The sequence below is a fragment of the Falco punctatus genome (genome assembly GCF_963210335.1).
Source record: "Falco punctatus genome assembly, chromosome: 6".
Lineage (NCBI taxonomy): Eukaryota > Metazoa > Chordata > Aves > Falconiformes > Falconidae > Falco > Falco punctatus.
This window is the reverse complement of record NC_137585.1, coordinates 70,061,921-70,079,764: the sequence shown is the minus strand read 5'-3', so window position 1 is coordinate 70,079,764 and position 17,844 is coordinate 70,061,921. Positions and strand designations below refer to the sequence as shown.

The following is a 17,844-nucleotide window of genomic DNA, read 5'->3' as shown; positions in this document are numbered from 1 at the left end:
TAACCAAGCATCAGTGTTAAGAAAGTCCATACCTGGCCCAGAAGAAACTTACTAGATTGACACGTCTTGGTACAGTTCTCTTGGGTTAGCACAGCAAGGTTTTGGCAGCAGGGGGCTACAGGGGTGGCTTCTGTGAGAAGCTGCCAGAAGACCTCCCCGTGCCTGATGGAGCCCCTGCCAGCCGGCTCCCAGCCGGACCCAACACTGACCAAGGCTGAACCCATCAGCTGCAGTGGCAGAGCCTCTGGGACAATGGATTTCAGAAGTGGAGGAACAAACTGCACAAAAGCAGTTGCAGCTGGAAGAGAGGAGTGGGAATATGTGCAAGAACAGCCCTGCAGCCCCCAGGTCAGTGCAGGAGGCAGGAGGGCTCCAGGCACCACAGCAGAGATGCCCCAGCAACCCATCGGAAGCCCATGGTGAGGCAGGCTGTGCCCCCAGCCCATGGAGCCCATGGGGGAGCAGCCCCCCACCCACAGCCCTGCAGGACCCCACGCCAGGGCAGGGGGTGCCCAAAGGAGCTGTGACCCACAGGCAGCCCACACTGGGGCAGCCCACACTGGGGCAGCTCCTGGCAAGGCCTGTAGCCCCATGGGGAGAGGAGCCTGGGCTGGGGCAGGGCTGGGGACCCCGGGGGGACCCTGGCTGGGGCCGGCTGTGCCTGAGGGGCTGCAGCCGTGGGAGGGCCCCGTGCTGGAGAAGTTCATAGAGGACCATCTTCAGTGGGAGGGCCCCAGGCTGGGGCAGGGCATGGTGTGAGCAGCCCTGTCACTGTGGGGGAAGGAGCGGCAGGGACAGTGTGTAATGGACTGACCTCATCCCGTCCCCCTGTGCCCTCAGAGGGAAGACGGAGACAAATCAGGGGTGAAGGTGAGGCCAGGAAGGATGGAGGGATGGGGGTGAAGGTGTTCTAAAGTTTGGGATTTATTTCTCATTATCCTACTCTGATTTGGTGGGTAATAAATTAATTTCCCAGAGTCGAGCCTGTTTTGCCCATGGCAGTAACTGCTGAGTGATCTCCCCATCCTTACCTTGACCCACGAGCCTTTCGCTGTATTTTCTCTCCCCTTCCTGGCTGAAGGGGGCAGTGACAAGTGGCTGTGGTGGGCATCTGGTGCCCAGCCAGGGTCTGCCCACCACAACAGTGCTTAATTTTCCACAGCGACCCATGGGGCCCTTAAGCATGTCAGAGTGACACCACCTCTTACACTTTTCATAGCTGTGGATCTGGTTACCAGATGGGGACACATGCCTCTCCGAAAGCCCTGTACCACTGGGTTGTTTCTTTGGAGTATGTCAATGGCACCTACAATTGGCAGGCAGGGATGAGCCAGGCAGCGTGGGGCTTTGTTGACCTCTGCATTAGCCACTATGAATTTTTGATTTTGTGTCTCCAAAGATGGAGACTGCCATGGCCACAGTGTTGGGAAGACATATCTAGTCCCCTGTGGTTACCCAAAAGTGGGGGAGTAGCCCTCCTTTTCCTTCCAATGGGTGTTTTGCACACTGAGATTGGCAGACTTCAAGAAGAACAAGCACAATATCATGTCTAGGTGCTACTGATGTGTGCCTCAAACCGTGGAGATATACCAGGCTTGGTTCTGTGGTGATGACCACACTGTTAACTCGGGACAGCTGCTGCAGAATGGGATTATGCCCAGTCACACACAATGAAAGCATCTGCAGAGCTGTTGGAAACCTAGTGGCAGGGAGCAATTTGCTAAGAAAAAACTCATTGATCCATGGCCCTATTCCCTGTCCATTTCTGTAAGGTGCCCAGGAAAGGAGGAAAGATCATAGGCCTCATGAATTATTCAGGTTGGCTGGGCCCAATCCATAGATCACTCACTGGCTGTACATGCATACTTGCAGTTTTTCTAAAGCATCACTTCAGGTTTTTATTAGCAAATAACTTGAGCGTGTCTCAAAACAGCTGCTTATAGCAAGTTAGGGAACCCTACAAAGTGTTTTGCTGGAACAGTATCCTGCCACCAAATGTAAAATTAGAAAGTTCCCATGTGTACAATCTTGACACTTATGCTAAAATTCCATGTAAGAAAAAGATATGCATCTGTTTATTTGTGGTCGTAAGCCTTTTAATTAATCATATTCATAAATTTTATAAAAACAAATTCTTCTGCTCATCAAGCTTTCTACAAATTCAATTTTGCATGATGCGGGAACTCAACCTGAAAGGAATCTATCTTTTAAGTAGCTGTAACTATTACTTCACTAATAGATGAATCAAAAAGGCAAAATATTCCTATCCCAGAAACTTTTAATGCTGTTTTAACATCTTTGCATCAGAGACAGAAAATAAACAAATACATTTAATATAAAGACTTCTTCTTTGGATCCAGGTCAAAGACACTGAGGGCTGTTGATTGCTTTCTCCAAGCTGTCCTCTGGCAGAACTTGTACTACCCAATTGCTGCATCTAACCATGGGTATGCCTACAATCAAGTGTAGCGTAAGGTGCAGTTTAGCCTCAAGTGAGTACTTTGCCCAGTAACACCCAAACACAGCTTTGCACAGAGCTTTGCTGAGATCTTTGGATTTCCCTGCTTTGTAACACTGCGTGTACCCATAAGTGTCAGCATCTGACTGGCTGAAGGCACATGCTCAGGCATCTTCACAATACCCTCTGGATGTAGCGCGTACTATCCCAAAAGGGAATCAAGGCAAAGTTGTTTTCCTTACAGAAATAAAGATGGTTCTGCCAGAGTCATACACTGAAATAAGGTCTCCAGAATCCTGCTTTGGAAGGCTGGAGTAAGTTCCTCTGCGGCTAAAACAAGACTCCAATTTGCTGGGAGAACCACCTGAGGAACAGCACTGGTAGGAAATGGGAAAGAAACCATTGTGCCTTTGCCTACAGCTTAGCTTGGTCAGCTCTTCAGTTTTGTTTTCCTGCTTCTCAGTATAATAAATCAGCCATAAATCAGGTGTAAATGCAAGCAGTAGCAGTGTTAGGGATCATTATCAGGCATTGCACAGCAGCAGGCATGGAAAAAGAGTGAACCATCGGTGCAAAGGATGCTTCTTGAAGCAAAAGCAATGAATGCCCAGGTCACCTCCTTGCCCCTAAGTGGCCTGCTGCAAATCATGCAATACATCTCATCCAAATTCCACTTGGCGCCTGTGGTGACCAATTTCATACACAGTGGGTTTTATATCTTACCCAACCAAAAAGTTATTTTCATACTCACTTTGAGCCGTGGCTGTCGTGTGCAAGTCAATGCAGAATCAGATCCTTCCTTCCATTAGTCTTTCTGGGCAATCAACCTGTAAGACTGAAAGGACTGTTCCAGACCTGTCTGTTAAATTGTGCTATGATTTGAAAGACATAGGACTGATTCCATATTGACTCCAGTTTAGCCTGATGTTACTGCAGTGTCTCATGTACATTTCAATCCAATCTACAGTAGGATAAACTGAGAGGAACTGGACTCTCCTTTTGCTCCCTGCTTAACCTTGAAGCACTTAATGAAACAGTTTAACATGCACATCTTGGCAAATGTCCTTGGCTTCCAATAAAAAATATCTTATAAAATTAGCAAAGTTAATTGGTAGACCACAAAAGTAAGCAGATGTTAAATAACATAAAATATTAAAAAGCAGAAACAGAGTTTTTTGTCGTTGTTTTATTTCATTTTACTTTAGCTTAATTCCTTACCGAACCATGGCTGCTGAAACAATAGTGGCCCCATGTGAGTTGCAGGATTGCAGCTCCTGACTGCGGTGCCTCTTTGTTTGCTTTACATGAGCACTGATGGTACATGAGTGTGGAGCTGGGCTGAGAGCAAGTCTGATGGTGGGGAGAAGCATTTGGGGAGAAGTGGATGATGGCTTTCTCCCCGCTGAAGAGTTAGGGGTGAGAAATTTAGTGTCACAATCAAAGCCGTGATGGAAAGAGAGGTACTGAGATTTTACGGACACCCTCTCCATACTACACCCAACCAGCAGGAAGCAGCTGCTCGCTTTCCCCCATAGCAGAGAATAAGCAATGAAGCCACATGTAATACCAGCAGTGCCCCGCACAGCACAGCTTAAACTCACCCTCTTTGAAGTCAACACACTGACTGTTATGGCTCACTCACCTCATGGTGTTTAATTCTCGCATTTAGGACCATGACCTCCTATTAACAGTCCACGTAATGTAAACCTTTGGTTTTCAAACATATAGAACACACAAAGTAGCTTGCTTTTTCCTTTTGCATCCAGCTTTGCTGCACTCTAAATGATCTTCCCACAGTAACTGGTTTTCTTCTGTCTTTCCATATGGGAGAGTTAGAACATATAGAGGGAACATAAAGAATATAGATAATACAGGTAGCATGTATAGAATATATATGTTCACTTACATACATCTATGTGTTAAAACATATATTTGTATATCTGGGATGTGGGTATGCGTGTATATGCACACAAATACATTCTTTTTCTAGGAGATGTAGAGCAGACGGAAATTTATCTAGCCACCTGGCAGAGAGAAGGCAGGAGGACGGTCATACAACACCCTGAACCGTCTCGGCTCTCCCGTCTGCTCTCATCCCCGCTGCCCGCTCCCGGCTTTTTGAGGATGCGACAAGTCGCAGTGCCAGAGCGCAGCATCCTCGGAGGGGCGTCCCGGCCCCGCCCGCCCCCCCGCTCCCCCCCCTCCCCCCCCCCCCCCCCCCCCGGCTCCGGCCCCGTCCAATCACGGCGCTGGGGGAAGGATGCTCGGGGCAAGGATGCGGAGTTGCCAGGATACAGCAGCGTCCCCGTGTCCCATGCCCTCCCCACCACCTCCCCCCCCCCCGGCCCCGCGTCCTCCCCCCCGGGACCGGGCTGCGCTCCTGCCCACGCAGTTAAACAGCCGCGGGAGCGCAGCCCCGCAGCATGGGGACGGCGGCTTGCCTCCGTCCGAGCGCTCCTCGCCACAGCCTCGCTGCCCGCCGCGCCGACAGCGGCAACCAGCTTCAAAGTTAGACCTAGAAAAAGCAGTAAATGAATAAACGGTAGGAATAAACCTCAGGCAGCCCCTCCGCGCAGCGCCGGCTGCAGAGCTACCGCACGCCCCGAGCACCGGGAGAAGCAGTCTGCAAATGCCAGCCGGCTCTCCCTCCTTGTCTTTGCAACTCTAGGTCGCCTCCTAATCTAAAGCTTTGCACCAACCCCCTTTGCCCGGAAAGCAGAGGAAATCTAGAAAGATGCGAGGCTGCGAAAAGGGCCCCCAGTTGACAGAGCTGGTACCAGGCGCTGCCTGGCCAAGGAGAGCCGAAGTTGCTGGGAGGAACGGGAAGCGTGTGCTCCAGAGGAGAGGGGAAGAGAAGGGGGCCATCGCTTGCTAATCGCAGTCGCTCCCTCCCGTTGCCCTCCTTTTTCTCCCCCTTCCCTCCCAGCCTTACCTCTGACCGCTTAGGAGGCCTTGATGAGTTTCCATCGGGATCCGATCCAAGGTGGGGGGGAGAAAGCGTGACTGTTCCCAGACGGAAGCAGCTCACACAAGTTTGGGGGCTGAGATTCCCCGGTGGATGTTTAACGAGCACATCAGAGGCCCGCGATGCCCGGGAGCAGCTGGAGACCCTCGCCAGGACCTACCTTCATTGCACGGTAAGGAGCTGGGGGCTGGTATCCCGGGTCTGGGTTCCTTCATCCCACATCCTGCTCCCTGCATCCTGGCATCTCGGAGCTGTGCATCGCGGTCCTCACATTCCTGCATCCCATATCCCAGTCCTCACATTTCACACCCTGCAGCATCTCGGGTCCCTGCAGCCCGCAACCCACCCCCCCCACCACCACCACCCCCACCACCCCCATCCTGCCCTCCGGAGAAGCTGCAGCCGCTGCCCGGAGGACTGCGGGTTGTGCAGCCAGGGAAAAAGTTTGGAGCTGGTGGTTTGCGAAACGGTTTGCTGACAGGAGTCAGGGGCCAGGAGAAGCTGGGGCTGGGGCGCAGGGCTTTCACACCTGCAGAGGGCAGGTAGGGTACAGGGGGACCCCTGTAGTCTGCAGCTGGCAGGGGGGGGTAGGGGGGTAGGGGGTAGGGGTGGAGAAAGGGGGCTAGCTCGCCCAAGGCAAGGCAGCTGTGTCCAGATGTTGCCCAGAGGTTTCTGCTCCTGCAGAGGCAGGCTTTGGGGGTGAAGCGAGGAGATCTTTAGCTTGCCGTCCTATACCCTTCATAAGGTGGGATGGAGAGTGCCAACCCAGCAGCTGGGAGAGCCGTGCTGGGTACCTAGCTCATCTCCCTGGATCTGCTGCTGCTGGAGAGGGGGAGAAGGTGGGGAAGAAACCTTAAAGAAATGGGAAGTGCTTTGCTCCTACTGAGGTGTCTTCCCTGCAGGGACCTGGCTCACTCCAGGATCCTAAAATTGGAAGGCTTCAAAAAGAAAGGAGAAATTAGCAGGGATGATAGAGACAATGTAAACTGTTCCTCATGTATGTCTGTATAACTATCTGTCCATGTGAGTATTCGTCTAGCTGTATAGGTATATGTGTGTGCTTCTAGAGTTGCTTGTGCCCATGTATGTGCCTTGCCTGTGTTCCTATGTCTCTGGGTGTGTACATGTGTGTATCTATGCTTATGTTTGCTTGGATGCACACAGATGTGTTATATGTATAAATCCATAGGAATGTAGTTTTATTCCTAGACAGTGTTTATTTTACTCTGTGTAGACCTAGAGGTGTGTGGGTACGTATCTTTCATCTCTGTGTGTGCCAGGCACACATATCTGCTGAGATACACATGTGGGTGTGACAAAGTGTCTCTCTATGCTAGTGTGTAGGGAGGATTTAGGGGTGGGGGGTAGGGGGCGTTGGATTTGGGGGCTTTCCCCCCCAGGTTATTGTAGTATTTCCATACATCATTTTACCCATACATCCCAGTTTTTCAGCAATCTTGATAAAAACCAAGCAATTCTTGAAAAACTAGGTATCTTACTGATACTGTATTGAACTGAACTAAGTGTTTGCTGGCAGTTTGTGAGTTCTTTGGCTTTTTCTCGGTTTATGCCACCTGCTGAAGGTTATTTTAGTTCATTTTTTAAAATAATTAATTCAGCGTTAAAGAATCTCAATCAGAAGACTCTGAAACTGAACAGCCTGGGACACAGACCTTTACTTATTTCAGCTTGCATATGTCTCACATTGATTAAATATGCATGAAAACAATTTGAAAAGCACATAACCCACCTGATCAAATACATGTTTTAGGAAAATTACTTTTTTCATTTTCTTCAGATACAGCTAAATCATTGTGACACCTTTTGCTGTTGTTTATGTAGATAAATGCAAGTGTTACAAGAAAATACGACATCCCCAGTTATATTGGGGAAAATTACACATTAGGTGACTTTTACTCACAATTAGGGTAATAGGAAAATTGTACTTTTGTAATGTTCACTCTTTGAGTGAAATCAGTAACAATACATGCAATCCTTCCTAATAAACTTACTACCTGAAAAGCAGTGCAAGCTAATTTGTTTTCTGTTAGAGTGTTTCATACTTTTAATTCCTGTGGTTATTTTGCTCATTGCTTTTTTTTAAAGAAGGATGCCGTCCACTGCTACTCTCAGTATTGCTGGAGTCCTGCATTACATATAAAACACTAAACACACTTCAAAATAGAAAAGCCACCAATTGCTTTACTGTTCCAAAGCTAAACCCAGGAAAAATGGCATTTGTATCAAGTACATTATAATAAGACTTTCGTCCCAGAGCTGAGATGCTTTTCTAATCACTGTGGATGTTCGTCTGGGTTACTTGTGCTGATGACCTACTTATAAGCTTCTACAAATAGTTTTTTAGGCAAATGTTGACGACTTGTCTAGGAGTAAGATTCTAATTTTATCACTGAAAGAGTGAATCTAAAGCAAGATGCAGAGGTAAGGTATCTTTCTGGATTCACTTAATGTTTTTATACTTAATTAAATTATGACAAAGCAAAGTATTAAATCAGACTGGAAAGCCAAAAGCAAAGAAATGCACTACAAATAGTGGTATCATTCAGTTCAGTAGTCTGTGTTACATAAGTGGAGCTGAATCTGGAAATTAAGAAAGTGTGAAGAGATATACTGGCACTTAAAGAAAGAGCTATTTGGATGTTTTGTGCAAACACAACTCTCCTGTGGAGTTGTCCTACAGAGCGTAAATTATTCTAAAGCTTGCACAGTCCCATATAGAATACTATAAGACCTGAATGGCCTGGTTCTAATGTCACTTACGCCAGGGTCAAATTGCAATTTTACCTTTAAATCTGGTGGCTTAAATTCTTTGTTGGTCCACAAGAATCCAGTAGGGTCGCACGAAGTGTGTACCCAACAAAAATCTGATTTATCAGTGTGATTTGAGAATCCAACCTAGAGCTTTTACGAAGTGTGAAACCCTGTCTAAGCCTGTCTAACTTGCCAACAGCATCCTGTAGAAGGGACTTCACTCTCCATTCAGTTTTTGAAAGTTGTTTCCAAAGCCCCATAAAATATTTATCAGGATTTCTGCACCTTGTTTTCTCCAACTTGTAGTATAGCTATTGAGCAGTTAGTACGAATTTTTCAGGTTGATAAAATGCTAGGTGCATGATCACTCTCAGGATGTCACAGAACAGGACGGGGATGTTTGACACACTCCAGGATCAGCCAGCATTACTGTTAGTCTGTGAATATGTATAACTGCAGTAAGCTATATAAGCTCTTGTGAAGAAGATCATGTAATGCTGACTGGCTTTTTTTTCTGTTTGTTGGTATAAAACTGACAGCTGGTTTAAAGCTTAATCAGGAACTTAGCCCAGGTCAAAGAGTTGAAGAGAAGATTGTCTTCTCGCTCTCTACTAGTGCGGAGAATAAGGTTGTGCTTTAATCCCTAGGTGATTTGCATTTGCAGTGGAGGGGTACCCACAGCCAGAGAGAAGGGGTGACCAGAAGGGTGATTAGCCACCCTGCTCCCGCAGGCAGCTCTGAACATCCAGAGCACAACTGTGGTGGACCTGGGCTCCAAAAGTGGCAGAGAAAGAGCATAGTCTTTGGCTGGTACCATCTTCCTAAATCTCTGCCTGTGACTGCCTCTGGCTGTGAACTTAATAAGGCCAACTTTCACTGTGATAATCTAGCCCTTCACTGGCAGAAAAATCTGGGATGCATTTCATTTTATGAAAATACAGATTTGTTTGAAAATCCTAAGTTTATTTTAGTAGTAGGAATAAAATGACAAAAAAATAGGATTTCCTCCTGGGCACAATGATGTCTAGGAACAGCCTCAGTGCAATTGTCAGGTATTTCCACTGAGACAAAACCACAGTTCATTGTTAGAAGTGTTTTAACTATTACAGATTAGTGTAATTCATTCTTTTTTCAGGTGAGCCCAGAATCACTGTGTGACTTCAATGAATTTGCTGGCTGACCTATTGTCTTCTGAGGGTTTTGGACATTTTATTTCAGGGATATTCAGGTTTTTTAAAATACTGCAAGGAATATACTGCTTTGTTTCTAGCTGTCTTTCCAAAGCAATGCAGCAAATTTTCATGGGAGGCAAATCACTATTAAAATCAAAAAGAACATAATTTTATGAGAGCTATAGCAAATTACACAGAAAAAGGCTGTAGAACTCTATTGCTTTTATCTCATATTGGGCCTCAAATATAAAATGATGTTGTAGGAACTATTATGCTATTGTTCATAGCGCTGCTGAGATTATGGGAGCTTTTATGTAGTCAGCAATTGTACTGCTTATATAGGAACATATGGGCTCCTCATGTAAATCAATAGCTTGTCTCAAAAAAAAAAGTAGCAGTGTAACAGCTTTCCTAAACCTTCTAAGACCCAACTTATCAGCATGTGAAGGCATGGTCTTGACCCTAATTACTGAGGCAGCCTTCCTTCAGAACATTTTAAAGTCTCACAAGTGGCTTGACCTTGATAACATTGATGACCCTAACCTTGAAAATCTCAGAATCACAGAATGGTCGGGTTTGGAGGGGACCTCTGGAGACCATCTAGTCCAACCCTGGCTAAAGCAGATTCTCCCAGAGCAGGCTGCACAGTCACATCCAGGTGGGTTTGAATGTCTCCAGAGAAGGAGACCCCACAGCCTCTCTGGGCAGCCTGTCCTAGCCTTCAAGGCAGAGAAGGTTTTCTTCATATTCAGATGGAACTTCTTGTGTTGCAGTTTGCGCCCATTGCCCCTTGTCCTGTCACTGGGCACCACTGAAATAGACTGGCCCCATCCTCTTGGCACTCTCCCTTAAGATGTTTGTATGCATTGGTAAGATCCCCTCTTGGTCTTCTGTTCTCCAGGCTGAACAGCCCCAGCTCTCTCAGTCTCTCCCCACCAGGGAGATGCTCCAGTCCCCTCAACACCTCCACAGCCTCTGCTGGACCATCTCCAGCAGTTCCCTGTCTCTCTGGAACTGGGCAGCCCAGCACTGGTCACAGCACTCCAGATGTGGCCTCACCAGAGCAGAGCAGAGCAGGAGGATCCCCTTCCTCCACCTGGCCCCACTCCTCCTCATGCCCCCCAGGATCCCACTGGCCCCGTGGCCCCACGGGCACACTGCTGGCCCACGGGCAGCTTGCTGCCCACCAGCACTCTCAGGTCCTTCTAGACAGAGCTGCCTCCCAGCAGGTCAGCCCCAGCTTATGCTGGTGCACGGGGCTGTCCCTCCCCAGGTGCAGGACCCTACAATTGCCTCGGTTGACTGTCATGAGGTTCCTCTCTGCCCAGCTCTCCCACCTGTCCAGGTCTGGCTGAATGGCAGAGCAGCCTCTGGTGAATCAGCCGCTCTTCACAGTTTGGTATCAGCCACAAACTTGGTGAGGGTGCCTCTGTCCCTCTTCCAGTACATCCAAAGGGATACAGGATGATGACCAGTATATAAACTATATCAAATATGCATCAAGTAAGGTATGTACAGAGTGAATTTTTGATGAACATTTCATGGCTGAAATGGTAACTTGAGTCAGGCTGTTGGTGGATACTGTGACACATTGAAATTTTCCATTAGAAAAGTGAATAGAGGAGAAAAGTTGTCAAGAAAAAAAAAAAGGTTGAGGAAAACAGATCTGTAGGAGACAAAATGGGAGAAACAAAGAGAAGAAAATAGCTTGATAGGAAAGGAAAGAAAGAACAATAAAGACACTCAGATGAGTGTTCAAGCTGGAGGAAAAGTATAAGGAATGGTAAATCAGTTGTGGGATGAAGAGATTGTAAAGCAGGTGAAGGTGGTGAAGAAGACATTCTCATTAAAGAGATTAGATATTACCCTGTGATCCAACTAGCAGGGCAAAACATTGCACATGTTATGGAGGAAGTAACTGCAAAATTCAGCCCAGCAGAGGATTGCATTCAGGCACACCGACTATGGAAGGGAACAGCATCAGAGATGTAGGAAAGGGTGAGCTAGTAGGGAAAATGTCATAAAGCTGATTTTTTCCATGGCAATTTGAAATAATAGGAAAGTTAAAGAAGCTAGGTGGAGAGGTGGAATGTAAGGATTTTAAAGTCCATAGTGACCAAGAAAACTTAGCAAGTATCAGAATACAGTGAGCACACATTGACAAATGAAGCATATCCTTGAGAAAAGGAGGAAGGGGAAAGATAAACAAAGGAGGCAGAAACAGGTTGACTGGGTCTCTTAGGAAGCCAGTGGAGAGGTTCTCAGATTCCAGAGGAAAACCAAGCAAGTGCACACAAGGGAAAATTAAGTCAATAGCTCAGCAGGTGACCACAAAGGCAGCAAATTCATAGGTCGGAAGTGTATTAGGAGAATTAGTGTCTTAAAAGGAAGGTATTCATGGGAAGAAGGAAGAAAATGTTAGCTTAGAGCACCCTTTAAGGAACAGGGTGCCTGAGAAGGGGAATGCTGAGAAGGGGAGGTAGAGAATGCAGGTGAGAAGAAACAGGGCTGCTCTTGGGAAAAGGAAGGGTGCTGGAGGAGAGTAAAAAAGGGAAGAATAAAATAGGGAAGAAAAATGAGAGGGATGGGACTGATATGAAATTAGAGGAAAAGCACGGGCAAAGGCTGGAAGCAGGGACTGCCAAAAAAAAAGAAAAGAAGAGGATCAAAGGGTTGTGTGGTGCAGGGAAGCTGCCTCCCACTGGTACAGAGGAGGAAGCAGGGCCTGGGCTTGCCAGGAGGAAAGAGCTGAAGGGAACCTGAAAACTGTGAAAAACCTTTGTTTAGAAGATGACAAGCTGGTATAAAACAGAGTAAAAAGAAAGTGTGCAGGATATAGTGACTGAGTGCACTCTCAGCTGAGAAATATAGTAAGACTCATATATTAGTTCCCATTCCCACAGAAAGCTCCACTAATGAGTCCACACTCAAATCAGGGGCAATTTTTGTGTTACCTAAATGCTGTATCTGGAGAGGTTAACGTAACTGCATCGTCTGGGGCTCTGCAGAGCCTCAGCCTCTCTGGTTTGTGGTGTCTGGTCCTCAAAAGCCCGTGTTAGGCTGACTGACATACTACCTTGCGGTCTGCAAGGGCAGGTGCTGCAGGCAATTTACTCAGTCTGAGATAGGGCAGCAATGGGATGCTTCTCTGGAATTAGCCCTGGGAAGAGGCTGACTGAGACAAGGGTCAACAAGGGGCTGCCTGACTGTATGGTGTCACTCTGTAAACGAGCAAATCCAATGTGTCAGATGCTAAACCTAGCACTCTAGGATATTAGTGGTTTGCAATTTTCATCTAATACTGTGGCCAAACCAATGACCATGACACCAACCTATGAGGTATAGGATGAGACACTATTTTAAAAGGGTTTAGAAATCTTACAAAATAGTTTCACCCCTAAATTCCTAAAATTTATCCCAAAATTTATTCCTAAATATTTTCAACACTAAAAATCCCTAAATATTGTTTCATCAGTGGTGTGACTGTATGGACATAACAGCGGGGCCGAGATGGTACAGGAGCTGTCAGGCAACCCCAGCCCTTCACTATGGGAACAAAGAGATCCTGCAGGCTAGATGCACTCCTCCTCCCTGGTGAAGAATGCAGCACTTCAGAAAAGTAGTATTCTTCGAGAGGCTCCTAGACCACCCTTGACATTATTGACCTTGGCTATCTTATGTAGACTATGTATTGCAGTTCTTAACTGTTTTAAAGTACAGCTCACAGCATCAAGATGGTTGTCTTTTTGATATAATGTAGCTGTGATTAAGGCTCCTGAGATCCCATACTAGCTCCAGCTCGTATGTGCCATGCCTTCCTGATATGAAACTTGCAGCTGTGCTTGAGTGAACATTTCTACATGTATGTTCTATAGGACGTCTTTGGCTGTGCTGTTTTTTTGATCCGGTACTTACTGCCTAGCAATTTCTGTATTATTTTCTAATTATCATGTCTTTAGATTTTTTGTTATTAATTTCATCCACAGTGGTTGCATCGCCCAGTGAAAAAAATATTAGGAAAGCATGAAAAGACATTGTTCTGCTATTGTTTGAAAATATTATGTTACATTTGTGATGCTTAGCAGAAATTGACTGGCCTGGTGTTAGAATCACGTAGCCAGAGATCCAACAAAAATCAAGAAGTAAATGTGGGGGATGTTTCCAGAACTCATACTATGTTGGGTTTTTCCCTCACTTCTGTGTACATTCATAAAAAAAAAAAAAAAAAAAAAAAAAAAAAAAAAAAAAAAAAAAACCAAACAAAAAAAACCACAAAAAACCCCCAAAACAAACAGATTAACAGACAAAAGGATGGAGGGAAAATGAAAGATAAAGATATTGTGCAGTAAGACACCTAGACTCCGGTTCTGAGGTGTTAAAAAACAGATTGATCGCTTGCATTAGCTCACATGGCTAAGAAATGTCAAAAATTGCCTTTATCTGCAAGAACATTTAAAAGTTGCTATTTTAAGAAAAAGTATAATTGGTCTTGCCATGATGAGGGAGTTTTCAAAAAGCCTCATTATAATTTTTGGTGAGATTATTTGATTGAGTGTCACCAGTTGAGAATATGGCCATAGACTTTTTGGCTTTTTATCATAGATTTGTAATGGCATTTTTACTAATGTTCTGTCAGTCAGAAAGACATCTTTACTGTACATCAATTAATACCTAATTTCTTTCCATTGTAAAAGATTCCAGATGTTTCAGTATACAACAGATGAAAGATTGTGATTTTTACCTTATAACAGATTCATTTTACCAGTATTTAACTCTGCCTTGTAAAAAGCAGGGAAAAAAAAAAAAAACCACTCACATGGGACATCATTGTAATATTGGATTAAACTTTAGCAAAATTGTACGAAAAGGATACCTTACAATGCTGCTCTGTACAGCACATTATTTGCATAGACAGTAATAAGAGTCTGCTTTTCGTCATTACAAAATACTTGTCCACGAAATACTACCACAGAACGACATTTTACTGGAAAAAAGTTTATAGGATTCCTCTCAGCATATTTTTCCAAACACTGTAAAAACACACTGAAGTACACTTGTCAAATCTACTTTGCAACAGTTTTCAGCGTGTTCTGTTGGGCTCTCTTAATTGTGTTTGCTCATTTTCTTCCTTGCAACCACCAGGACTTTAGAAGAGCCCTGACAATAACAGACAATGAGGTCAACATTTTCATAAAAAGGTGCAAACCCATCCTACGTGGGACTGATGCACTAGGTTGAGTTATCAGGCTAGTTTTTGCTCTCAAAAGTTGTGAAAAGGGCAGCAACTGTCTGTGCGGGAATGGTGAATCAACACCGAGTCTGTTTAGTCCAGCTCTGAAGCCATTCAACACATGGTTCTTTATCCTACCATTATTACAAGATACATTTACCTTGAAAAAAGAGCATTTTCTTTATAACCAAGAAATAAGCTGTCTGCCTCATGGTCTTGAAAAGAGAACAAACCCGAGTGCTGTCCTAGCAAAAGCAACATACAGTCCGTGCCCTTTTTCATCCATTCACTTGTCAGTGTAGCTGTCAATAAGGATGTATTTATGTATGGCTAACCCCACAGTTGATTCACTAAAATAACTTTATGAGTTAAAAGGGAAGATGACCTAATGAGGTAGCTCCAGGAATATAAATAAAATGAGATAACTTTCACAGAATAATAATTTTACTTTCTGAAGTGGACTTCAAATCTCCAAGAAAAGAATAGATCTGCTTAAAACCACCTTTTCTTCTTCACTCAGAAGTGATCTCTGATTAATTGTGCAGTTTAGCTGAAGTTTGCTTTTCTTGGTATCCTAGGAGAAAAGCTCTGACAGACTGGGAATTTTAACTTGTTTGTAATGTAAACTCAGTATACTTGTGGTGCTTTTTAACACTCCAGAAACTGTTTGGGAGGAAAAAGAAATAAATAAAAAAGCTTTGATCCTCTAAGCAAACAAAGAGGGGAGAAGGAGGTTAAAAGAATTGTCATTTGTGAAAGGCAGAGAAAGATAATGTGGGAAAGGTGTCTTTATTTTAACACTTTCAGAGATTGTTTGAGAGGCTATTGGACATGCCAGGCACTTCAACAGCATTAGAGCCCTCTGATGAATAGGGAAAGATTGATTTCTTTTTATTGTTTCATTGACATCTTTGAAGGTTTTTAAGGACTATGAATTTCTCATCGATATCAGTCAATCTGACCACGCTTTTTCCCAGAATCCAGAGTAATGCTAATACCTTGAGTATCAAGCTCAGATAAGCGTATTCCAAGTGGCATTATTCAGCATGAAGAAAGGAAGAAGAATCTAGTTTGGATGTAACACCAGCTCCTGGAAGCTAGGAGATGACTTAAAGCCCAAGTTTCTTGGCCAGAGGTTGAAATGTAAATTGAAGCCTCCAGTTGTAGCAGCAGGGAGTGGTGTGACCCAGCAGTGCCCTGTCGTCTGCTCATCTGTGGGAGATGTTCCTGCTCCCTAAAATGTCACTCATCTGGGGGTTTTGGCCTGTAAGGAGGAAGGCGTATTCAAGTCTCCAAGTGCTCCTTTCAATCTGTCTGTCTATTCCAAATTCATCAGTTTTAAGGAAGGAAGCAGGCAAATAGCTCCATTTAGACCTAGATACCTTAAATCAATGTCCAGGCAGCAGCTGCAGATATAGTAGTTTATCTTAGTCCCTGTGATTTCCTGGCAAGGGCACAAGGTCCCAATTAAAACTTATCCTGAAAGTGTGCGGTATCCATTATGGTAGAAATGGATAGGAAGAGGCCTTTTTTTATGTAAGCTTCTTCATTTTCAAAGATTGTACACAATGTTCCATCTTCCTGAATCAGCATTTATAGTTCCACAGATAATCTTCATCTGATCCATCTCCCCCTCCAAAGGCTGCATAAACTATCTCTAAATGTTTATAATTAATATTTGTTGAAGGATTCCCTTAAAATCTGCAATGACAGAGATTTCACAGCCTCCTGGAATGGCAAATGCCTGTGCTTCACTGTTGTTATGGACAGAAGGTCTCCAAAAGTTTAATCAAATCCCACTTTTTGCAACTAAGCTTATCACTCTTATCCTCTCTGCTATGGAAATTGGAAGCAATTTAGTACTTTCCATTTCAGCCTTGTATATAGCAAAGGGATTCGATTTTGCTTAACATTCATTTTTGTAATGTTCTCCTCAGTCATCTCCTCTTGACTCAATGAAATAACTGCTTTTGGTTTAGCCATGTGCTTTTTTAAGAATCTTGTTATTCTTGTTGTTTTCCTTTGGACCTTTTCCAGTTGCCCATTTGGACCCACACCCAAAAGATGAGTACAACTGATGAATGACTTGACTTCACTTGTCTTGAACACAACATTCCTCAAAGAAATCCTTTGTGCTATTTCTTTGTTCCATACTCCAAGCCTCACTCCAGCCAGAATTTTGCCCAAAAAGCCCTCAGGAGCCTCACAAAACCATAGTGATGTCCTTGTCCTGTCACTTTCAAATTTGCTACATTTTTTTCTTGACTGCTTCTGGTCATTTCTAGGTTGCAAACACATACAACCCCAATGAAAGAATTGTCAGCCTTTACATCCACATTAACATTTCAGAATAAAATTGCCTAGGTAGTTTGAACAGCCTGTTGCTTTGACTCCGCCAGAGGGATCTGTATGGGCGATGGCTTCTGTTGGTTCAGTCATTACTAGATGAAGGGATGGTTAACTGGTGCATTGTTCAGCATGTATCGTGTTTAGCTGGTTTATCATGAAATGATCGTCATGATCACTAACTTCAGCTAGCAGCCTTGCTGTCCACAAGTCCAAGAAGAGCTCCCTGGGAGCATTTTTAGAAGGGAAGCCTCCAGACCAACTCTAAGCATAAAATATAGCAATGAGTGTCGCAGAGCTGTGATGGGTACAAATATGGGATTAGCATTCACTTGGGTATTGCAGCTATAGACCCATGAAAAAGGCAGAAGCTGCTCATGCTTTCAGTATCAAAACTGCAGAGCAATGCATCAGGAAGTCTCAAATGAGAAGTTTGACTTCGCTGCTGGCAAACCCACACAGAGTTCATCTACGTTAAGTCTGATGAATGTGGCATTAGGCGAGAATCCAGAATTTCATGCCCTCTAGACACACTCTCTGCCTCTCTTGTTTAATTTCTCTTCTTTTATTAAGACTTAAACTCTTCCCTGGCAAGTTCAGAATGTATCCCAAACTGGCTAGGACATGGGTAACATCAGAGGGGTCCTAATGGAGCTGCCACAGGTACTTGCCCCAAAGGCTTCTTAAAGAATCCTTTGCAACTGTTAGGTTTATGCATATGAGAGTAGTAGGTGCTACCAAAACCAAGAAAGCCTCAAAAAAGAAGGAAAGAGAAAAAAAAAAAAAAAAGCATTCATTCAAGTATCTGTAGCGATTCATGAAGTACCTTAACACTGCAAAAAAAAGTCTCCTCTAGCCTTCAAACTAATCAACATGTTGTTTAAATATATCTCAGTAAATT

At 44.6% G+C, this 17,844-nt stretch overlaps 1 protein-coding gene across 1 annotated transcript in view; it reads left to right on the top strand.

Annotated features, from left to right (window-relative positions):
- The first annotated feature begins 4,824 nt into the window (after positions 1 to 4,824).
- Positions 4,825 to 17,844, top strand: part of GRM3 (glutamate metabotropic receptor 3) — a 120,836-nt gene continuing 107,816 nt past the window's right edge. The window contains exon 1 of the mRNA XM_080390669.1: positions 4,825 to 5,595. The gene's annotated coding sequence lies outside the window, so the exon portion shown is untranslated. The remainder of the gene's footprint in view (positions 5,596 to 17,844) is intronic.